The sequence below is a fragment of the Rutidosis leptorrhynchoides genome, chromosome 10, assembly GCF_046630445.1.
Source record: "Rutidosis leptorrhynchoides isolate AG116_Rl617_1_P2 chromosome 10, CSIRO_AGI_Rlap_v1, whole genome shotgun sequence".
NCBI lineage: Eukaryota > Viridiplantae > Streptophyta > Magnoliopsida > Asterales > Asteraceae > Rutidosis > Rutidosis leptorrhynchoides.
This window is the reverse complement of record NC_092342.1, coordinates 308798636-308824973: the sequence shown is the minus strand read 5'-3', so window position 1 is coordinate 308824973 and position 26338 is coordinate 308798636.

The following is a 26338-nucleotide window of genomic DNA, read 5'->3' as shown; positions in this document are numbered from 1 at the left end:
ATATTGATATTGATAATATATGGATAATTTCTTTAATTTCTAATTGAATATATTGATAATATATGGATAATTTCTTTAACATATTACAATTCCTTTCGATAATCTATAATATTACTTGAACCAAACTAGTCTTAGTCATATATGTATACATAGGTGGATGAACACACTTTAAATTGTCAAAATTGGCTGACTTAAATTAGTCAGCGGCTTTTATGAGCATCCATAACTCGTACTAGTGGACTAATATAGCTTGTATTAAGTGCTGATGGGTTATTATTACTGTTTAGTTAGGAAGCTTATATAGGACTCAATAATAATTTACTTTTCTAACTTTTTATTAAATTTTAATAAGATTTAAGGAAAAAACTAAAAAGTGAGAAAATAATTTATTTACTATTGTTACAAAACTAAAGGTGGTTTTGATAAACTAAAAGATTAAGAGTTCAATAGTTCATAATCTAAACGTTTCAAAATTTCTGAGTGAAGTTGGTTCTAAATGACAATAACCATTTAGTAATCATTTATAATGAACAACGCGTATGATGTAAAATTACTTACTAACCTTTGCATAAACAAAAAATAATATACTACGTAGTTGTTTAATGAGTGTTCATGGTATAATTTAAAGAGAATGTTACATATAATTTAAGTGTTTAAGAGAGTATTTTAATTCTGAATCGTTCATCACAATATGTCATTCAGAAGTAAAAAACAAACGCGTTGAATGTTGAATGGTTCAACACTAAACCATTCAATTAATAAATAAATAATCAAACATAACCTAAGTAAAATAACAGTAACATGTAATCCTATGAGAGCGAGATATGAGTGATATAAAAATGTAGACATTCATTTCTTAACTTGAGGGTAGAGAAGCCAGGAGTCTACGTTCGAGATAACATGTCATCCGACTACGGCTCAACCACTAAGACCATTTTGTAATAGTTGTGTGTGTGAGTTTGTGGTGTGGGTTACAATGTGGGTGAGAAGTGCTGTGATGATATGGTAAAATATGAGGGGTAAAGAGAATAAAAAATAATATGGTAAAATACGAGTGAATTAGTATTAGCACGCCACGTGGATCTCATTGTCATGGGTTATGGCCGTTGGAAACCAACTCTCACCTAGCAAAATTGTAAATCCCACGCCTTGTTACTTAGATTTTCGACGTGAGTTTGATGCTGACTGGGATCTCACGGGCGTGAATTGATACCGTTACAAATGTTCTAAGAGACTGTTTTTAGAAGACCTCCTAACACAGAATTATATAAAGGACCCACATGAAAACAGTGTTATAAAGTTTTAAAATATATCAAGTTTTCAAATTAGTTATGTTTTTCCTTTTAAGTAGAGAAAAAAAAAACCCCGACTAGAGAACCCAAAAATAAGTACTGTATTAAGTTATATATGATAAATTTACGTGGGATAAAATGACATCCAATGAATTATTTTTGGTTTATTATGTACAAATGAATAAATGACTAACGTCTAAAATAAGTTATGATAAAGTCAACAAAATTTTATACTCCGTAACAAATTAAGTAAGAGTACCAAAAATATTAATCTGTTTATATTAATTACGGCAATTCAACAAAATTAATATTAATATATCAATAATTATACAAAGAAAAGAGGCAGTTGCGTACGTGGACTTCCATGTCATGTGCTAAATCAGCGTGTGAAATAAATTATGTGAAAATTTTGAGTGAGAGTAGCAAACCTCAATATAAAAATCACGAAAGCAAATCTACGATTGGTGACAGATCAGCAGCAGCAATTAACATTAATGAAGGTCGAACTACTTTTTGAAGTGTCGAGAGCCCGTGTCGGTGTTGACCAAATCTTAACCCATACCTGATCATACAACATCTATAACTTTCAAAAAATCACAGTACTCCAATTCTCCAAGTTAAATACTATACCATTTACATGCTTGAAGTTAATATGAAATATAGAAAAGTATTAACTGTACTCTAACTTTTATTATTCGGATTGTTAATTATCTCATAAATGAAGTATCTAATTGTACTCTAAAATTTAATTAATAGAAGCATAATAATAAAGATTGTGTAAGCATTTGTACACGTTTGACAACCTTTTTAGCCTTCAACTAGTCTTTGAAGTTATAGTTTTTGATTCATAACGAAATTAGTATTAGTTGTTTGTTAATTCTCACAAATAACTCGATTTTGCCTCCATAAGTTTGTGAATTGACTGTCCGGATTGATTCTTGAATCATATGTTCACTTTCTCTATAAAGTATTTCAACCCAACGATTACCTCGGTTTCACGAAATCTTTACAGGGATAAGACAAGAACGCAATTAGTGGCTTTGGCAATGAAATCACTAATCAAATTATCTGAGAGATTGTGTGTTTTCTGTTGGTTAGAATGTGCAGAATAAAACAATGAAACGTCCAAAAAACTGTTATAGAAAACAGTTAGGAAATGAAATGGTGTATTCCTTCATTTTGGCTGGAAAATCTGTTATACTGAAAAGGTATAACTATTCGTTGAAACTATTGGAATAGTGCACTTTCGGTTGAGGTTTCGGACCCCAGCCAGGGGGCGCGACCCCTTGGACCCCGCTAGGGGCGCTGCCCCTTGGACCCCGCAAGGGGGCGCAACCCCCTTGACCCCCGCAATTACGCGTCAGTTAGTAGCCAAATCTTACGGGTGTGTACTCCACACTCTCCGAACACGTTGTTAAGTAAAAACTAGCTAACTCTTGCATTCAAGTAAATCGCAACTAACTAAAATGATGTTAGATGACACTAAAATCACCAACATTATATACCGAAAATGTAAATATATAAACTTATTTTTTATATATAATTAATAAGCATTATCTAGGTTTTGGTTATTTGACTTGATCAAACAAAATTAAATTTGATAATAACTTCCCAACCAACGATTCAAGGCGTTGCATGTACAATTCATGCATATAACATTAAAGATTTACGTGTACTTGTGAGATATAATATAAAGTTGCAACTTGCATCTCACTGTACTGTAAGTATATGTACTCTCATTTGTATGTCTATATAAATATAAATATCCATCAACCCTTAGCAGAAACAACAACAAATTAAAACAAATCAGTATGGGCAGCAGCTTAAATCAAATGGGTTTCTCTAAACAATGGAGTTGTGTGTTTCTATTATGGCTAACGATTGTCTTTCAATTGAGTGCATTGGCCATTGGTGATAGTGAAACGGACCGGTGGGGTGACGATGGTTGTCGGATGAGAATATGTGGTCGGCGGGGAGGATATGGGCGTGGTGGTGGAGGTGGGTTTGGTGGCGGTATTGGACGTGGTGGTGGTGTAGGTCATAGAGGTGGATTTGGAGGTGGTGTTGGTGGTGGTGCTGGAGGCGGCGGCGGACTTGGTGGTGGTGGTGGAGGAGGTTTAGGAGGTGGTGGAGGGATTGGAGGTGGGTCGGGTCGTGGTGGTGGATTTGGTGCTGGAGGAGGAGTAGGTGGTGGAGCTGGTGGAGGAGTTGGTGGTGGTGGAGGTGCTGGAGGTGGTGGTGGAGGAGGTGTTGGGGGTGGGTCGGGTCAAGGTGGTGGGTTTGGAGCTGGAGGAGGAGCAGGTGGTGGAGCAGGTGGAGGAGTTGGTGCTGGTGGAGGAGCTGGAGGTGGTGGTGGAGGAGGTGTTGGAGGTGGTTCGGGTCAAGGTGGTGGGTTTGGAGCTGGTGGAGGAGTAGGTGGTGGGGCTGGTGGTGGTGGTGGAGGAGGAGGAGGAGGTGGAGGTGGTGGTGTTGGAGGTGGTTCAGGTCATGGAGGTGGATTTGGAGCTGGTGGTGGAGTAGGTGGAGGTGCTGGTGGAGGAGTAGGCGGTGGTGCTAGTGGTGGAGGTGGTGGTGGTGAAGGAGGTGGTGGTGGTGTAGGAGGTGGTTCAGGTCATGGTGGTGGTTTTGGTGCTGGGGGAGGAGTAGGTGGTGGTGCTGGAGGTGTTGGTGGAGGTGGCGGAGGTGGTGGTGGTGGAGGCGGTGGTGGTGGAGGTGGAATTGGTGGTGGTTCTGGTCGTGGAGGTGGTTTTGGAGCAGGAGGAGGTGTAGGAGGAGGTGTAGGGAGTGGTGCAGGAGGAGGAGTTGGTGGTGGTGGTGGTGGTGGTGGTGGTGGTTTAGGTGGAGGTGGTGGGAGAGGAGGTGGAATCGGAGTCGGAATAGGTGTTGGAGTAGGCATAGGAGTCGGCTCAGGTGCTGGTGCTGGCAAAGGTGTTGGTGTTGGTGTTGGGTCCGGTAGTGGTGGTGGTGGAAGGTAAAAATCTGAAACTATTGTTACAAGGCATAAAATCAAGTTTTGTATTTAAATATTTGAAATATATATGTTGAAGTGTGATTTGTTGTTCGGATTCTTGAAATTCTGTAAAATAAACATTATATGTAATGCAATTGAATCGTTAAATACGCATTTGATTTACAGCCAGTGATCACTTTATTAAAGTATATAATATAATATGTACTATTATCGTGTGTATAAGTGCATATTCATGCAAAGCACCAATGCATGTGTCATATTTTGTTCCATGGAAATGTATAGTTATAATCAGATAATTATGAAAATAAAAATTAAAAAAATATTATTTTGAAGAAAAAAAAAGTAAACAGCCATAACTATTTTTAAATATAAAAAACGATTTTTTAAATATAATAAACGTAAGATTAAAATTAATACATAAGTTTGTCAAATATAGATATATCAGATATCAGATATCAGATTTAAAAGAGTTACAAAAATGATAAATAGGTTGGTTGTAAATTGAATATGGATATATGAGACTTGAAAAGTTGGACAATTTGATTTACAATTATCTATACATAATATTATAATTGTAAAACTATCACAAAATAGCTTGGTGATTGAGCTCCGAGTTCCTTGCAAGAGGTCTCATGTTCGAATCATGACTAGTACAAATGTATTGTGGTGTCAGGGAAAGCTTGGAAACAGTCAGGGAGTAATCTTGCTAGAATGCGTACATCAGAGTATGAGGTCGGATTACATGCCCTCCCGGTTAACCCGAACAGGAAAACCCTTCTACCTTTAGCCTTTTAATATTGTAATTGAAAATTGGCGTTGAGGGAGGCTTACATATTCGCACATAATAATAATACAATTGGAACTTATGTTTTAATTGGGCCTTGAGAGAGGCTGAGTACCCTCTGTACCCCTTGTCTTCTCCCCGCGTATAGTAGCACTCATCCAAATAAAACATGTAAGCGCACTCATGACGCCTAAAATGTAGAATGTAAATATAAAATATATTTACCGACAAAATAGATCATGTTTCATTTTTATATGTTTACAAGAGAAACTGAAGTATAGATATAGAGATGAAGATGCAATTGCGCACCTTGTACGTTCCGAAATCTAGCCTTAAACGAGTACGAAATGCTATTTACATATGTGATGACCCGAAAAATTTCGACTAATTTAAACCAATTCTCTTTATGATTTAATATTATGTAAATATACATATATGTATGTATATATATATATATATATATATATATATATATATATATATATATATATATATATATATATATTATAAGATGTACAAGTAAAAACGACTTTCCTACAGTAAAACATTAATTGCTACAGTAAAAATGACTTTGCTACAGTAAAACACTATTTGCTACAGTGAAACCGTATTTTGCTACAGTACTACAGTGAAAACGACTTTGCTACAGTGATTTGCTACATTAAAACACTATTTGCTACAGTAAACACTATTTGCTACAGTAAAACACTATTTGCTACAGTAAATACTATTTGATGTCGACGAACTAGCAAACAAAAACAGAAAAGGCGGCCATGCGATCGCATGGCAAAAACACTGAAAACTCATGCGATCGCATGAGCTACAGTAAATCGAAAAGTAATATAAATACGCAGTTTGTTCGACGAAGTTTTTCACATTTCTCTTAATATTTATATTTATATTATAATTATAATTTTAAATTTAAGTTTAATAATAATAAGGTATATACGAGGGTGTTTTTAATTCGGGTTTCAAACCGCTTTAAGCTAAGGAAATATTAGGTATTATTCGGGGTATTGTTCTTGAATTCAAGGCCAACCATACAGTCATCTACCATCATTACGTCTACGCAATTTGCCTACAATATTGAATCGCAATATTGAACTGTGAGTTATAGTCTCCCTTTTTAAATGCTTTAAATATTTTTGGGCTGAGAATACATGCAATTTATTTTAAACGCAATAAGACACAAGTACATACAAAATTCTACACTGAGTTAAACCGAAAATCCCTTAGCTTTGGTAACTAGTAGCTGCCAGTACATAGGATATGGACTGGTGGGCGCGAATAATTGTATATGGATCCATAGGGCTTGACATCCCCGTCCGAGCTAGAGCGCTAGCCTTTTAACGGACGTATGTTATTTGAGTTTAAGACACGTTGGTTTGCGCGTATTAAAACGAATGGGGTAATTATCACTATAGCGTTAAGTTTAGTTACCAGGGTGCTCTGTTACGTAGAATCTATTGATAAACTTTTGATGAAATCTTGTGGTCTATCTTTATATATGTTTATGACTCGAGCAATTAAACCTATAACTCACCAACATTCGTGTTGACTTTTTAGCATGTTTTATTCTCAGGTCCTTAGAATGCTTCCACTGTGATGTGCTTGTTGCCTGCATGGAGTCTCTCATGCTTTGTACAAAGTTTATTGCATTCAAAATAAAACTGCGTTGTGTAATAAATAATTGGACTGTGATGTCAACCTGTAAATTAAAGACTTATGTATTTTGGGGTTTTGCTTATACCTAAGCACTCGCCCACATGTTTATAACTTTCTATGTTTAGAAAGTCACTTATTTTAATGAATGCAATATTTTATCAAAACGTATCATATAGAGGTCAAAACCTCACTGTGGAATCAATGATTAACGTGCCGCGTCAATAGCGATTTTGACGGGTCGTTACAGTTGGTATCCGAGCTTGAGGTCATAGGGAACCAGAAATTACATTAGTGTGTTTAACTGGTAATTGTTAGGATGCATTAGTGAGTCTGGACTATGACCATATTTGTTTTTACTGATTTTTGCTTATCATTTGGTCAAAAACATTATATGTAATATATTTATATGCTAACGTAATTGTTGTTTCAATTATGTGATAGATGACTTCTTCTAATCCTATCATTTTGTACGACTCGGAATCGGACACTGAATCTATTCTATCCACAACTGAAAAGGGCGTTCCAATACCTATTAAAGAAGAAATTGTGTTAGCCGGGGAATCTCAACTCCCGGTAAACCCAGAGGAGGTTCCAGTTCCACCCAACTCTAGTTTTTCGGAGCCACAGTATCGTTGGCATGGACCCATGATCCCTGGAGTAAACGAGGATCGTCCATTTCTAAACAAATATGGACATTGGTCCAGATATACCGCCGACGGGCGGGTTGTGCCGATTACGCCTGGCAGATTTCGGTTCATGACCACCGGTACATATTCTTGCAGTTCGTCATCATATTATCCTACACATGACTCAGACAGTTCGTCATCAGACGAGATCAGTAAGGAGGAGGATTTCGCTAATGAAATAAAAGAGATCACTAAGGAGAAATTCCAACTTGCTATAGATAATAAAAACAACCACAATAATAAAATGTCCTTAATTATTAAAAAAGAACAGGACCATTCGATCCGTAACCACCCTTATTGTATTAAACCCACTGAGGCAACGGGTACCTCAAAACCCCAACTAAAAATAAAATACACTGCCAGAATGTCTGTCGGACTGATAATGCTAAAAACGAACATATATTTCATAGCATTATTCCTCAAGAAAGACAAGCTTTTAGTTGCAATTGTTCTATTTACAAGTGATATTCGTTTAAATAATAAAAGGTGAAGACAAAAGACAGATTCGACGAATTGAAGACGCAAACGACCAAAAAGCTCAAAAGAACAAAAGACAATCAAAGAGGTTCCAATTATTGATAAGAAACGTCTCGAAATTACAAGAGTACAAGTTTAAAAACGTAAAGTACAAGATATTAAATTGTACGCAAGGACGTTCGAAAATCCGGAACCGGGACCAGAGTCAACTCTCAACGCTCGACGCAACGGACTAAAAATTACAAGTTAACTAGGTATATAAATATAATATAATATATAATTAATTATATTAATTATATATATATTATATTTATAAATAAAAACCGTCGGCAGAGAAAGACTCCAAGGACTGAGCTGTAAATTCATTCTCCGCGACTCGCGGAGTTTGAAGAGGATTTCACCGCGAGTCGCGGAGCCCCAAAAATCGAAAATCCCTATAAAGCCAACCGAATTCTGATCACAATTCATAATCTTTTTCTCTCTTCTCTCATATATACGTAAAATATATATATATAATTTATATTTTAATTTTAATTTTAATTATAATTCTAATAATAAGGGTATGTTAGCGAATATTGTAAGGGTGTAAGTCGAAATTCTGTCCGTGTAACGCTACGCTATTTTTAATCATTGTAAGTTATGTTCAACCTTTTTACATTAATGTCTCGTAGCTAAGTTATTATTATGCTTATTTAATCCGAAGTAATCATGATGTTGGGTTAATTACTAAAATTTGGTAATTGGGCTTTGTACCATAATTGGGGTTTGGACAAAAGAACGACACTTGTGGAAATTAGACTATCGGCTATTAATGGGCTTTATATTTGTTTAACTAAATGATAGTTTGTTAATGTTAATATAAAGATTTACAATTGGGCGTCCCTATAAATAACCATATACACTCGATCGGACACGATGGGCGGGGTATTTATATGTACGAATAATCGTTCATTTAACCGGACACGGGAATGGATTAATAGCCACTAGAATAATTAAAACAGGGGTGAAATTACATTCAAGGGTAATTGGTGTAATTGTTAACAAAGTAGTAAAACCTTGGTTTACACGCAGTTGATAACCTGGTGTATTCATTAAACAAAGTATTAAAACCTTGTTACAATTCGAATCCCCAATTAGTTGGAATATTTAACTTCGGGTATAATAATAATTTGACGAGGACACTCGCACTTTATATTTATGACTGATGGACTGTTATGGACGAAAACCATACGGACATATTAAATAATCCAGGACAAAGGACAATTAACCCATGGGGCATAAAACTAAAATCAACACGTCAAACATCATGATTACGGAAGTTTAAATAAGCATAATTCTTTTATTTCATATTTAATTTCCTTTATTTTATATTTAATTGCACTTCTAATTATCGCACTTTTATTTATTGTTATTTAATCGCACTTTTAATTATCGTACTTTTTAATTATCGCAATTTTATTTTATCGCACTTTTATTATTCGCAATTTCATTATCGTTATTTACTTTACGCTTTAATTTAAGTCTTGTATTTATTTTATATTTTATATTTTACATTAGGTTTTAACTGCGACTAAAGTCTTAAAATCGACAAACCGGTCATTAAACGGTAAAAAACCCCCCTTTATAATAATAATATTACATATATATATATTTGTATTTTTATAAAAGTAAACTAATATAGCGTTGAGCTTTGTTTAAAGATTTTCCTGTGGAACGAACCGGACTTACTAAAAACTACACTACTGTACGATTAGGTACACTGCCTATAAGTGTTGTAGCAAGGTTTAAGTATATCCATTCTATAAATAAATAAATATCTTGTGTAAAATTATATCGTATTTAATAGTGTTTTCTGCTAAAATTAATAACTATTTTATATACACCTCGCATAACATCAAGTATTTTTGGCGCCGCTGCCGGGGAGATTTCTAAACGCCGGAAGCGCAACGCTAATAATAAAAAAAAAAAGAAAAGATTTTTAGCTTACTTCTATTAAAAATTCGTTTTTGTAAAAATACGTGTTAATTATTCAAAAATATAAAAAGAAAAAACAAAAATATAAGTATTTTTTTTAAAAATATTTAAGTTTTATAAGTTTCTTTATTTTTATTTTAATTTATAAAAATATAAGTTTTATTAAATATCTTTTATATATAGAAAAAACAGAAAACAGAAAATAAAAAAAAATAAATAAAGAAAAAACGCGTCGATTCAAACTGGGCCAGAATTGAATTTCTGAACCCCGCGACTCGCGGGGTTTTCTTCATTAATTACCGCGACTCGCGGAGACTTTCTGACACGCCGACAGAAGCCCTAATGCAGCATTTATTACGGATTATTATTAATTATTATTAATATAAACCCTAATTATGTATTATTATTATAATTAAGTTTTATTTTAAAATTCCTTTTTATTTAATTTGTTTTATTTTGTTTAAATTAGTTTTATTAAATTGTAAAATTAGTAGTTTTATAAAAAAAAAAAATAATATAAAAATAATATATTTATAAAAATTGTAATTTTTACAACTTTTTGTATATTTTTATATTTTGTCCCTTTTTAATCGTTTTAGCGTAATATTTGTATTTTTAGCTCATATTTAATTTTAAACTTAGTTTTTGCTATAGTTATTTTTACTCCTAGATTTTTAGGCTTTGCCGTAGAATTCCTTAAGTGCTTTTTCTTTAGACTAAGATTTAGGTACTTTAGAATTTTGCGACGCCTTTTTAAGTTTTAGTTTCTTTTTAAGTTATTTCCATTTGGGATTTAGTTTTTCCTGTAAGCTTTAATATTTTTAGACACCTTTTACTATGTATCAATTATCATTCCAATTAGTAATTTCAATTTGCGATTATAATTTTAAGTTAGTTGTAGTAATAAGGTTAGGTTAGTCAACTATTTTTAAGTTTTTATAAGTTTCTTTTATTTTTCCGTCACCTTTTATTTTTCAACCATTTTTTTCTTTTTCGACCTTTTTCGATGAACTCTTTTTCTTTCTTATTTCTCGCTATTCTAGTTTTAGGACATAAATTTTTATTCTACTTCTTATCTAAATTTCTTAAAATTACGAAAATTTATTTTGAGTGGTTAAATTGATAGACATCAAAATTTTCTGGTTCGTAGTAATAGTTGGATTTGTACGTGGACCGGGTTATTGGAGCCAAACAGTCCTCAATTATATTGAGACTAAACGAATCCTGCCCCTCTGCTGCATCTTTTGGCTATTCGAAACGTGGGCAAAATCAGAAAAGTCTATTAATTGGATAACTTATTATAATTTTTTTTTCTTTTTAAAACTAATAGGATATTCAGTGAATGCACCGAGCAAGACGTTCATCACCTTTTGTACGTTCACCACCTGTAACTAGATCAAGACATTTAGCAAATATTACCGCCGTTGATTTTTCTTTAGAATCGTCATCCAGTCGACCAAGTACTCCAATTCAAATTTTCGATAATCCATTTTTTGAACCCAACCTCACAATTGAGAATCCGGAGAATATTCAGGAATGGTTCGTAGATCCTGAACCATTAAACTTTCCTCCGGAGCCACCAATCATTCAAACAGAGATTGTTGAGGAACGAACCATTAAATCAGAATCATCTAGTGATACCGATTCAACAAATTCAATTATGGAGAATCTGGAACCTTTAAGTATGGAAGACCGAATGAGAGCTAAACGCACTGGCCAAGGTCACGCAATTACTCATCCAGACATTAATGCGCCAGATTATGAAATCAAAGGACAAATTCTACACATGGTGACTAATCAATGCCAATTTAGTGGTACGCCGAAGGAAGATCCAAATGAACATCTATGTACCTTTAATAGGATCTGCACACTATTTAAAATCCGAGAAGTGGAGGATGAACAGATATATCTCATGTTATTTCCCTGGACTTTAAAGGGAGAAGCCAAAGATTGGTTGGAATCGTTACCTGAAGGGGCGATTGATACATGGGACGTTTTAGTTGACAAATTTCTTAAACAATTCTTTCCTGCATCTAAAGCCGTAAGACTTCAAGCAGAAATTGTTACGTTCACACAGAAACCAAATGAAACTCTATATGAGGCGTGGACAAGATATGGAAAGTTGTTAAGAGGATGTCCGCAACATGGTTTAGACACCTGTCAAATAGTACAAATATTCTACCAAGGATGCGACATCACTACAAGGAAAGACATAGATATAGCAGCTGGTGGTTCTATTATGAAGAAAACTGAAACTGATGCTTACAAAATTATTGATAACACTGCTTCCCACTCACATGAGTGGCACCAAGAAAAAGATATCATTAGATCATCTAAAGCAGCTAGAGCCGATTCTAGCCATGACTTAGATTCCATTTCCGCAAAGATAGATGCTGTGGAGAGACGAATGGAAAAGATGACTAAGGATATTCACTCAATACGAATTAGTTGTGAGCAGTGTGGAGGACCACATTTGACAAAAGATTGTCTCAGTATTGAATTAACAATGGAACAAAGAGAGAATATTTCATACATAAACCAAAGGCCTGGAAATAATTATCAGAATAATTATCAACCGCCAAGACCAATTTACAATCAAAACCAGAATTATAACCGAAATATTCCATACAACAACCAACAAGGTCCTAGCAATCAACAAGTATCCAATAATACTTATAATCAGCAAAGACCGAATTTTCAAAACAAACCACCACAACAAACCGATGATAAAAAGCCGAATTTAGAAGATATGATGACGAAGCTAGTTGAAACTCAAACGCAGTTTTTCACATCTCAAAAACAAACTAATGAACAAAATGCTCAAGCATTTAGAAATCAACAAGCTTCTATTCAAAATCTGGAACAAGAAGTAAGTAACCTAGCAAGGTTAATAGGTGAAAGAAAATCGGGAAGTCTACCTAGTGATACAAATGCTAACCCCCAGAATGAAACAGCTAAAGCTATTACCACAAGAAGTGGTACAACACTTAAACCACCTGAAATACCTGTAACTTCTGATGAAACTATTCCTACTCCACAAGAACCACAACCTGATCAAGATAAGGAAAAAGAACCGGTAGTTGAAAAAGTTAATGAAGATAACACAGTTAAGGATAAACCTTATGTTAAACCATACCAACCACCACTTCCTTACCCGAGTAAAATGAAGAAAGAAAAACTTGAAGCCGAGCAATCCAAATTTTTGGATATGTTTAAACAGATAAATGTAAATCTTCCTTTCATTGATGTGATTTCAGGAATGCCAAGATATGCTAAATTCTTGAAAGATCTAATCTCAAATAGAAAGAAAATGGAAGAACTCTCGGCTGTTACTATGAATGCTAATTGTTCAGCAGTGCTGTTGAATAAGATACCAGAAAAATTATCTGATCCAGGAAGTTTCACAATTCCATGTTTTCTGGGTAGTCTTAGTTCAATAGAAGCATTGGCAGACTTAGGTGCTAGTATAAATCTAATGCCGTATTCACTATACACTAAACTAGACCTTGGAGAATTAAAACCAACCAGAATAAGCATACAACTAGCCGATAGATCAATAAAATATCCTAGAGGGATAATGGAGAACATGCTAGTTAAAGTTGGTACTTTAGTATTTCCAGTAGATTTTGTTGTTTTGGACATGGAAGAAGATTCTCAAGTTCCTCTCATATTAGGAAGACCATTCTTAAACATGGCTAAAGCAATGATAGACGTGTTCGGTAAGAAATTGACCCTAAGTATAGAGGATGAGAGTGTTACCTTTTCAGTTGATAGAGCAATGCAACAACCACAATCTGCAGATGATACATGTTATTATATTCTGTAGTGACCCGAACTTTTCCATGTTTATATATATTAATTGAGATTGATATTTACATGATTAAATGTTTCCAACATGTTAAGCAATCAAACTTGTTAAGACTTGATTAATTGAAATATGTTTCATATAGACAATTGACCACCCAAGTTGACCGGTGATTCACGAACGTTAAAACTTGTAAAAACTATATGATGACATATATATGGATATATATATAGTTAACATGATACTATAATAAGTAAATATATCATTAAGTATATTAACAATGAACTACATATGTAAAAACAAGACTACTAACTTAATGATTTTTAAACGAGACATATATGTAACGATTATCATTGTAAAGACATTTAATGTATATATATATATCATATTAAGAGATATTCATACATGATAATATCATGATAATATAATAATTTAAAATCTCATTTGATATTATAAACATTGGGTTAACAACATTTAACAAGATCGTTAACCTAAAGGTTTCAAAACAACACTTACATGTAACGACTAACGATGACTTAACGACTCAGTTAAAATGTATATACATGTAGTGTTTTAATATGTATTTATACACTTTTGAAAGACTTCAATACACTTATCAAAATACTTCTACTTAACAAAAATGCTTACAATTACATCCTCGTTCAGTTTCATCAACAATTCTACTCGTATGCACCCGTATTCGTACTCGTACAATACACAGCTTTTAGATGTATGTACTATTGGTATATACACTCCAATGATCAGCTCTTAGCAGCCCATGTGAGTCACCTAACACATGTGGGAACCATCATTTGGCAACTAGTATGAAATATCTCATAAAATTTCAAAAATATGAGTAATCATTCATGACTTATTTACATGAAAACAAAATTACATATCCTTTATATCTAATCCATACACCAACGACCAAAAACACCTACAAACACTTTCATTATTCAATTTTCTTCATCTAATTGATCTCTCTCAAGTTCTATCTTCAAGTTCTAAGTGTTCTTCATAAATTCCAAAAGTTCTAGTTTCATAAAATCAAGAATACTTTCAAGTTTGCTAGCTCACTTCCAATCTTGTAAGGTGATCATCCAACCTCAAGAAATCTTTGTTTCTTACAGTAGGTTATCATTCTAATACAAGATAATAATCATATTCAAACTTTGGTTCAATTTCTATAACTATAACAATCTTATTTCAAGTGATGATCTTACTTGAACTTGTTTTCGTGTCATGATTCTGCTTCAAGAACTTCGAGCCATCCAAGGATCCGTTGAAGCTAAATCCATTTTTCTCTTTTCCAGTAGGTTTATCCAAGGAACTTAAGGTAGTAATGATGTTCATAACATCATTCGATTCATACATATAAAGCTATCTTATTCGAAGGTTTAAACTTGTAATCACTAGAACATAGTTTAGTTAATTCTAAACTTGTTCGCAAACAAAAGTTAATCCTTCTAACTTGACTTTTAAAATCAAATAAACACATGTTCTATATCTATATGATATGCTAACTTAATGATTTAAAACCTGGAAACACGAAAAACACCGTAAAACCGGATTTACGCCGTAGTAGTAACACCACGGGCTGTTTTGGGTTAGTTAATTAAAAACTATGATAAACTTTGATTTAAAAGTTGTTATTCTGAGAAAATGATTTTTATTATGAACATGAAACTATATCCAAAAATTATGGTTAAACTCAAAGTGGAAGTATGTTTTCTAAAATGGTCATCTAGACGTCGTTCTTTCGACTGAAATGACTACCTTTACAAAAATGACTTGTAACTTATTTTTCCGACTATAAACCTATACTTTTTCTGTTTAGATTCATAAAATAGAGGTCAATATGAAACCATAGCAATTTGATTCACTCAAAACGGATTTAAAATGAAGAAGTTATGGGTAAAACAAGATTGGATAATTTTTATCATTTTAGCTACGTGAAAATTGGTAACAAATCTATTCCAACCATAACTTAATCAACTTGTATTGTATATTATGTAATCTTGAGATACCATAGACACATATACAATGTTTCGACCTATCATGTCGACACATCTATATATATTTCGGAACAACCATAGACACTCTATATGTGAATGTTGGAGTTAGCTATACAGGGTTGAGGTTGATTCCAAAATATATATAGTTTGAGTTGTGATTAATACTGAGATACGTATACACTGGGTCGTGGATTGATTCAAGATAATATTTATCGATTTATTTCTGTACATCTAACTGTGGACAACTAGTTGTAGGTTACTAACGAGGACAGCTGACTTAATAAACTTAAAACATCAAAATATATTAAAAGTGTTGTAAATATATTTTGAACATACTTTGATATATATGTATATATTGTTATAGGTTCGTGAATCAACCAGTGGCCAAGTCTTACTTCCCGACGAAGTAAAAATCTGTGAAAGTGAGTTATAGTCCCACTTTTAAAATCTAATATTTTTGGTATGAGAATACATGCAGGTTTTATAAATGATTTACAAAATAGACACAAGTACATGAAACTACGTTCTATGGTTGAATTATCGAAATCGAATATGCCCCTTTTTATTAAGTCTGGTAATCTAAGAATTAGGGAACAGACACCCTAATTGACGCGAATCCTAAAGATAGATCTATTGGGCCTAACAAACCCCATCCAAAGTACCGGATGCTTTAGTACTTCGAAATTTATATCATATTCGAAGGGTGTCCCGGAATGATGGGGATATTCTTATATATGCATCTTGTTAATGTCGGTTACCAGGTGTTCACCATATGAATGATTTTTATCTCTATGTATGGGATGTGTATTGAAATATGAAATCTTGTGGTCTATTATTATGATTTGATATATATAGGTTAAACCTATAACTCACCAACATTTTTGTTGACGTTTTAAGCATGTTTATTCTCAGGTGATTATTAAGAGCTTCCGCTGTCGCATACTTAAATAAGGAAGAGATTTGGAGTCCATGCTTATATGCTATTGTGTAAAAACTGCATTCAAGAAACTTATTTTATTGTAACATATTTGTATTGTAAACCATTATGTAATGGTCGTGTGTAAACAGGATATTTTAGATTATCATTATTTGATAATCTACGTAAAGCTTTTTAAAACCTTTATCTATGAAATAAAGGTTATGGTTTGTTTTAAAAATGAATGCAGTCTTTGAAAAACGTCTCATATAGAGGTCAAAACCTCGCAACGAAATCAATTAATATGGAACGTTTTTAATCAATAAGAACGGGACATTTCAGTTGGTATCCGAGCATTGGTCTTAGAGAATCAGAAAATTTGCATTAGTGTGTCTTATCGAGTTTGTTAGGATGCATTAGTGATTCTGGACTTCGACCGTGTTTTCTTTAAAAATGATTGCTTAACATTTTTGTTGGAAACTATATATTTTTAACATATGAATATTATGTGATATATTAATCTCTTAACGTGTTTGATATTATGTGATAGATGTCTACCTCTAGAACAAGTCCCATTGACTCACCTAATAATAATGAAGAGTCAAATGTAAATTGGAATGATTCGTGGACTGATTCACAAGTTCCCGAAGAGGAACCGGAAGAAGAGTCGGAACCGGAAGAAGAATCGGAACCGGACGAAGAATCGGAACCGGAAGAAGAATCGGAACCGGTGGGGGAAATAATAAAACGGTTAAGTAAAAGAGAATCCTCAACCAACCGACCAAGGTTAATTATGGTCAATGGTGTTTCCGCCAAGGAAGCAAAGTATTGGGAGGATTACCAATTCTCCGATGAATCGGATTCCGACGAGAATTCCAATGATGTTATAGAAATTACCCCAACTGAATTTAAAAAGGCAAAAGAAAATAATAAGGGAAAGGGCATAAAAATAGAGAAATCTAATTCCAACCCCGATGAACTTTATATGTATCGTCAACCCCCGAAGTCCTTAAGTTGTAACAATGACCCGGGAACCTCTAAACCACCAGGTTTTTCTAAACCAATGTGGATAACGACGGCTCGTATTAGGGGAACATCATATATCCCTAGAATCTTGGCAAAACGAACCAAAACTGAAGAAGAAGAAACGAGCGAGTCGGAATAAGATAGTTGTATTCGTGTGGTGTAATATATGTAATATAGTGTGCTTATGCTTTATGATATATGTAAAAATTGCTTGTATTAATAAGTATTTTTTTATGAATCTAACTCTTGTCTATTTTACAGTTTAAAAACACAAAATGGATAGACAACCCAATATTTTAAGAGACCTACCCGGAGACATGATTGATGAAATCTTGTCTAGAGTCGGTCAGAATTCCTCGGCACAACTATTTAAGGCGAGATCAGTTTGTAAGACATTCGAAGAACGTTCCAAGAATGTCTTGGTTTATAAGAGACTTTCGTTTGAAAGATGGGGGATATCACATTGGGAAACCCATAAGTTACGATGTGTTTACTTTGACGCATATATTGCGGGGAACCCAAATGCTATTTTACGCAACGGGTTAAGAAATTATTTTGACTCAATATATCCGAATATTGGACTTCGTGATTTAGAAAAAGCAGCTAACATGCAACATAAAGAAGCATGTTATGCTTACGGATTAGTAATGTTCGCTTCTCACCAAAGTGAGAACAAGAACATCGGGCTACAACTATTAAACAAAACGTTTCCACAAGTGACGGAGTCGGTAATTGGGGTAAGAAATGAGGTTTTTAGATTGTTACGGGACTGTTGGACATTACGTAACCCTCGTCCCTTTGACGACGTTACAACACGCTGTCTTATCAACGGCCATAACGGTTATGTTGCACAAGACCAAGGATGGGAAGTAGTCCTAGTAAAACCAGAATGCATGACTTGTTTCTGGACGTATGAATTACGTGTCTTTATTGCCTTTGCTGAATGACTTGTGTACTAGCTAGAATTATCTTCACAACTATCTTGTATCAAAGTTATCGTGTGCTATATTTCATGCTTTATGTAAAATAAGCGGTATTGTAAGTTTGTAAAATATTGTATAAAAGTTTCAACGCGAAATATTATTATAATCAGTTTTTCATATAGAATTGTAGTAGTTGAATTGTATATTAGCTACTAAGTATGAACTTAACGGGTAGGTACTACCCGAATTTAAACTTATAAAACGCTAATATGAAGAAAAAGCTTTTATAAATGAGTTCATATTATGCTACGAAATACTATTAACTACTCTTAATATTCTGTATGATTAACTTGTTCCATTTGACTATTTTGAAGGAAATGGCACCGACTACTCGACACACCATGAATATGAATGAAGAGGAATTCCGTACTTTTCTAGCTTCAAACATAGCCGCAGTACAGGCTGCGCTACACACCAACAATAACCTTGGATCTAGCAGTACAGGAAATCGTGTAAGATGCACCTACAAAGAATTCACTGCCTGCAAACCTTTGGAATTTGATGGAACCGAAGGACCGATCGGATTGAAACGGTGGACCGAGAAGGTCGAATCGGTGTTTGCCATAAGTAAGTGTACTGAAGAGGACAAAGTGAAGTACGCTACGCATACCTTCACAGGTTCTGCGTTAACATGGTGGAATACCTATCTAGAGCAAGTGGGACAAGACGATGCGTACGCACTACCGTGGTCAGCATTCAAGCACTTGATGAACGAGAAGTACCGTCCCAGAACCGAGGTGAATAAGCTCAAGACAGAACTTAGAGGGTTACGAACCCAAGGATTTGATATTACCACGTATGAAAGACGATTCACAGAATTGTGCCTATTGTGTCCGGGAGCATTCGAAGATGAGGAAGAGAAGATCGACGCGTTTGTGAAAGGATTACCGGAAAGAATCCAAGAAGATATAAGTTCACACGAGCCCGCCTCCATACAACAGGCATGTAGAATGGCTCACAAACTAGTGAACCAGATTGAAGAAAGAATTAAAGAACAGACTGCTGAAGAGACCAATGTGAAGCAAGTCAAAAGAAAGTGGGAGGAAAATGGTGATAAGAATCACCAATACAACAACAACAGCAATTACAACAATAATCGCAACAGTTATCCCAACAATCGCAACATCAATTGCAACTACAACAAACGGCCCAACAACAACAACAACAACAACAATAGCAACTACAACAATCATCCCAACAACAATAATAACCGCAACAACAACAACAATCAGAAGCAGCTATGCCAAAGGTGTGAAAAGTATCACTCGGGGTTCTGCACCAAATTTTGCAACAAGTGTAAAAGAAATGGTCATAGCGCGGCGAAGTGTGAGGTCTACGGACCAGGGGTTAATAGAACGAAAGGAACAAATGGTGTCGGAACGAGTAATGGCGGAGCAAGTAGTGTCGGAGCAAGTTATGCCAATGTAGTTTGTTATAAATGTGGAAAATCGGGCCACATTATTAGAAATTGCCCGAACCAGGAGAACACGAATGGACAAGGCCGCGGAAGAGTTTTCAATATTAATGCGGCAGAGGCACAGGAAGACCCGGAGCTTGTTACGGGTACATTTCTTATTGACAATAAATCTGCTTACGTTTTATTTGATTCGGGTGCGGATAGAAGCTATATGAGTAGAGATTTTTGTGCTAAATTAAGTTGTCCATTGACGCCTTTGGATAGTAAATTTTTACTCGAATTAGCAAATGGTAAATTAATTTCAGCAGATAATATATGTCGGAATCGAGAAATTAAACTGGTTAGCGAAACATTTAAGATTGATTTGATACCAGTAGAGTTAGGGAGTTTTGATGTGATAATCGGTATGGACTGGTTGAAAGAAGTGAAAGCAGAGATCGTTTGTTACAAAAATGCAATTCGCATTATACGAGAAAAAGGAAAACCCTTAATGGTGTACGGAGAAAAGGGCAACACGAAGCTACATCTTATTAGTAATTTGAAGGCACAAAAACTAATAAGAAAAGGTTGCTATGCTGTTCTAGCACACGTCGAGAAAGTACAAACTGAAGAAAAGAGCATCAATGATGTTCCCATTGCAAAAGAATTTCCCGATGTATTTCCGAAAGAATTACCGGGATTACCCCCACATCGATCCGTTGAATTTCAAATAGATCTTGTACCAGGAGCTGCACCAATAGCTCGTGCTCCATACAGACTCGCACCCAGCGAGATGAAAGAACTGCAAAGCCAATTACAAGAACTTTTAGAGCGTGGTTTCATTCGACCAAGCACATCACCGTGGGGAGCTCCTATTTTGTTTGTCAAGAAGAAAGATGGTACATTCAGGTTGTGTATCGACTACCGAGAGTTGAACAAACTTACCATCAAGAACCGCTACACACTACCGAGAATCGACGACTTATTTGATCAACTACAAGGCTCGTCTGTTTATTCAAAGATTGACTTACGTTCCGGGTATCATCAAATGCGGGTGAAAGAAGATGATATTCCAAAGACTGCTTTCAGAACACGTTACGGTCATTACGAGTTTATGGTCATACCGTTTGGTTTAACTAATGCACCAGCTGTGTTCATGGACCTTATGAACCGAGTGTGTGGACCATACCTTGACAAGTTTGTCATTGTTTTCATTGATGACATACTTATTTACTCAAAGAATGACCAAGAACACGGTGAACATTTGATAAAGGTGTTAGAAGTATTGAGGAAGAAAGAATTGTACGCTAAGTTTTCAAAGTGTGCATTTTGGTTGGAAGAAGTTCAATTCCTCGGTCACATAGTGAACAAAGAAGGTATTAAGGTGGATCCGGCAAAGATAGAAACTGTTGAAAAGTGGGAAACCCCGAAAACTCCGAAACACATACGCCAGTTTTTAGGACTAGCTGGTTACTACAGAAGGTTCATCCAAGACTTTTCCAGAATAGCAAAACCCTTGACTGCATTAACGCATAAAGGGAAGAAATTTGAATGGAATGATGAACAAGAGAAAGCGTTTCAGTTATTGAAGAAAAAGCTAACTACGGCATCTATATTGTCATTGCCTGAAGGGAATGATGATTTTGTGATTTATTGTGACGCATCAAAGCAAGGTCTCGGTTGTGTATTAATGCAACGAACGAAGGTGATTGCTTATGCGTCTAGACAATTGAAGATTCACGAACAAAATTATACGACGCATGATTTGGAATTAGGCGCGGTTGTTTTTGCATTAAAGACTTGGAGGCACTACTTATATGGGGTCAAAAGTATTATATATACCGACCACAAAAGTCTTCAACACATATTTAATCAGAAACAACTGAATATGAGGCAGCGTAGGTGGATTGAATTATTGAATGATTACGACTTTGAGATTCGTTACCACCCAGGGAAGGCAAATGTGGTAGCCGATGCCTTGAGCAGGAAGGACAGAGAACCCATTCGAGTAAAATCTATGAATATAATGATTCATAATAACCTTTCTACTCAAATAAAGGAGGCGCAACAAGGAGTTTTAAAAGAGGGAAATTTAAAGGATGAAATACCCAAAGGATCGGAGAAGCATCTTAATATTCGGGAAGACGGAACCCGGTATAGGGGTGAAAGGATTTGGGTACCAAAATTTGGAGATATGAGAGAAATGGTACTTAGAGAAGCTCATAAAACCAGATACTCAATACATCCTGGAATGGGGAAGATGTACAAGGATCTCAAGAAACATTTTTGGTGGCCGGGTATGAAAGACGATGTTGCTAAATACGTAGGAGAATGTTTGACGTGTTCTAAGGTCAAAGCTGAGCATCAGAAACCATCAGGTCTACTTCAACAACCCGAAATCCCAGAATGGAAATGGGAAAACATTACCATGGATTTTATCACTAAATTGCCAAGGACTGCAAGTGGTTTTGATACTATTTGGGTAATAGTTGATCGTCTCACCAAATCAGCACACTTCCTGCCAATAAGAGAAGATGACAAGATGGAGAAGTTAGCACGACTGTATTTGAAGGAAGTCGTCTCCAGACATGGAATACCAATCTCTATTATCTCTGATAGGGATGGCAGATTTATTTCAAGATTCTGGCAGACATTACAGCAAGCATTAGGAACTCGTCTAGACATGAGTACTGCCTATCATCCACAAACTGATGGGCAGAGCGAAAGGACGATACAAACGCTTGAAGACATGCTACGAGCATGTGTTATTGATTTCGGAAACAGTTGGGATCGACATCTACCGTTAGCAGAATTTTCCTTCAACAACAGCTACCATTCAAGCATTGAGATGGCGCCGTTTGAAGCACTTTATGGTAGAAAGTGCAGGTCTCCAATTTGTTGGAGTGAAGTGGGGGATAGACAGATTACGGGTCCGGAGATTATACAAGAAACTACAGAGAAGATCATCCAAATTCAACAACGGTTGAAAACCGCCCAAAGTCGACAAAAGAGCTACGCTGACATTAAAAGAAAAGATATAGAATTTGAAATTGGAGAGATGGTCATGCTTAAAGTTGCACCTTGGAAAGGCGTTGTTCGATTTGGTAAACGAGGGAAATTAAATCCAAGGTATATTGGACCATTCAAGATTATTGATCGTGTCGGACCAGTAGCTTACCGACTTGAGTTACCTCAACAACTCGCGGCTGTACATAACACTTTCCATGTCTCGAATTTGAAGAAATGTTTTGCTAAAGAAGATCTCACTATTCCGTTAGATGAAATCCAAATCAACGAAAAACTTCAATTCATCGAAGAACCCGTCGAAATAATGGATCGTGAGGTTAAAAGACTTAAGCAAAACAAGATTCCAATTGTTAAGGTTCGATGGAATGCTCGTAGAGGACCCGAGTTCACCTGGGAGCGTGAAGATCAGATGAAGAAGAAATACCCGCATCTATTTCCAGAAGATTCGTCAACACCTTCAACAGCTTAAAATTTCGGGACGAAATTTATTTAACGGGTAGGTACTGTAGTGACCTGAACTTTTCCATGTTTATATATATTAATTGAGATTGATATTTACATGATTAAATGTTTCCAACATGTTAAGCAATCAAACTTGTTAAGACTTGATTAATTGAAATATGTTTCATATAGACAATTGACCACCCAAGTTGACCGGTGATTCACGAACGTTAAAACTTGTAAAAACTATATGATGACATATATATGGATATATATATAGTTAACATGATACTATGATAAGTAAATATATCATTAAGTATATTAACAATGAACTACATATGTAAAAACAAGACTACTAACTTAATGATTTTTAAACGAGACATATATGTAACGATTATCATTGTAAAGACATTTAATGTATATATATATATCATATTAAGAGATATTCATACATGATAATATCATGATAATATAATAATTTAAAATCTCATTTGATATTATAAACATTGGGTTAACAACATTTAACAAGATCGTTAACCTAAAGGTTTCAAAACAACACTTACATGTAACGACTAACGATGACTTAACGACTCAGTTAAAATGTATATACATGTAGTGTTTTAATATGTATTTATACACTTTTGAAAGACTTCAATACACTTATCAAAATACTTCTACTTAACAAAAATGCTTACAATTACATCCTCGTTCAGTTTCATCAACAATTCTACTCGTATGCACCCGTATTCGTACTCGTACAATACACAGCTTTTAGATGTATGTACTATTGGTATATACACTCCAATGATCAGCTCTTAGCAGCCCATGTGAGTCACCTAACACATGTGGGAACCATCATTTGGCAACTAGTATGAAATATCTCATAAAATTTCAAAAATATGAGTAATCATTCATGACTTATTTACATGAAAACAAAATTACATATCCTTTATATCTAATCCATACACCAACGACCAAAAACACCTACAAACACTTTCATTTTTCAATTTTCTTCATCTAATTGATCTCTCTCAAGTTCTATCTTCAAGTTCTAAGTGTTCTTCATAAATTCCAAAAGTTCTAGTTTCATAAAATCAAGAATACTTTCAAGTTTGCTAGCTCACTTCCAATCTTGTAAGGTGATCATCCAACCTCAAGAAATCTTTGTTTCTTACAGTAGGTTATCATTCTAATACAAGGTAATAATCATATTCAAACTTTGGTTCAATTTCTATAACTATAACAATCTTATTTCAAGTGATGATCTTACTTGAACTTGTTTTCGTGTCATGATTCTGCTTCAAGAACTTCGAGCCATCCAAGGATCCGTTGAAGCTAAATCCATTTTTCTCTTTTCCAGTAGGTTTATCCAAGGAACTTAAGGTAGTAATGATGTTCATAACATCATTCGATTCATACATATAAAGCTATCTTATTCGAAGGTTTAAACTTGTAATCACTAGAACATAGTTTAGTTAATTCTAAACTTGTTCGCAAACAAAAGTTAATCCTTCTAACTTGACTTTTAAAATCAAATAAACACATGTTCTATATCTATATGATATGCTAACTTAATGATTTAAAACCTGGAAACACGAAAAACACCGTAAAACCGGATTTACGCCGTAGTAGTAACACCGCGGGCTGTTTTGGGTTAGTTAATTAAAAACTATGATAAACTTTGATTTAAAAGTTGTTATTCTGAGAAAATGATTTTTATTATGAACATGAAACTATATCCAAAAATTATGGTTAAACTCAAAGTGGAAGTATGTTTTCTAAAATGGTCATCTAGACGTCGTTCTTTCGACTGAAATGACTACCTTTACAAAAATGACTTGTAACTTATTTTTCCGACTATAAACCTATACTTTTTCTGTTTAGATTCATAAAATAGAGGTCAATATGAAACCATAGCAATTTGATTCACTCAAAACGGATTTAAAATGAAGAAGTTATGGGTAAAACAAGATTGGATAATTTTTCTCATTTTAGCTACGTGAAAATTGGTAACAAATCTATTCCAACCATAACTTAATCAACTTGTATTGTATATTATGTAATCTTGAGATACCATAGACACGTATACAATGTTTCGACCTATCATGTCGACACATCTATATATATTTCGGAACAACCATAGACACTCTATATGTGAATGTTGGAGTTAGCTATACAGGGTTGAGGTTGATTCCAAAATATATATAGTTTGAGTTGTGATTAATACTGAGATACGTATACACTGGGTCGTGGATTGATTCAAGATAATATTTATCGATTTATTTCTGTACATCTAACTGTGGACAACTAGTTGTAGGTTACTAACGAGGACAGCTGACTTAATAAACTTAAAACATCAAAATATATTAAAAGTGTTGTAACTATATTTTGAACATACTTTGATATATATGTATATATTGTTATAGGTTCGTGAATCAACCAGTGGCCAAGTCTTACTTCCCGACGAAGTAAAAATCTGTGAAAGTGAGTTATAGTCCCACTTTTAAAATCTAATATTTTTGGTATGAGAATACATGCAGGTTTTATAAATGATTTACAAAATAGACACAAGTACATGAAACTACATTCTATGGTTGAATTATCGAAATCGAATATGCCCCTTTTTATTAAGTCTGGTAATCTAAGAATTAGGGAACAGACACCCTAATTGACGCGAATCCTAAAGATAGATCTATTGGGCCTAACAAACCCCATCCAAAGTACCGGATGCTTTAGTACTTCGAAATTTATATCATATTCGAAGGGTGTCCCGGAATGATGGGGATATTCTTATATATGCATCTTGTTAATGTCGGTTACCAGGTGTTCACCATATGAATGATTTTTATCTCTATGTATGGGATGTGTATTGAAATATGA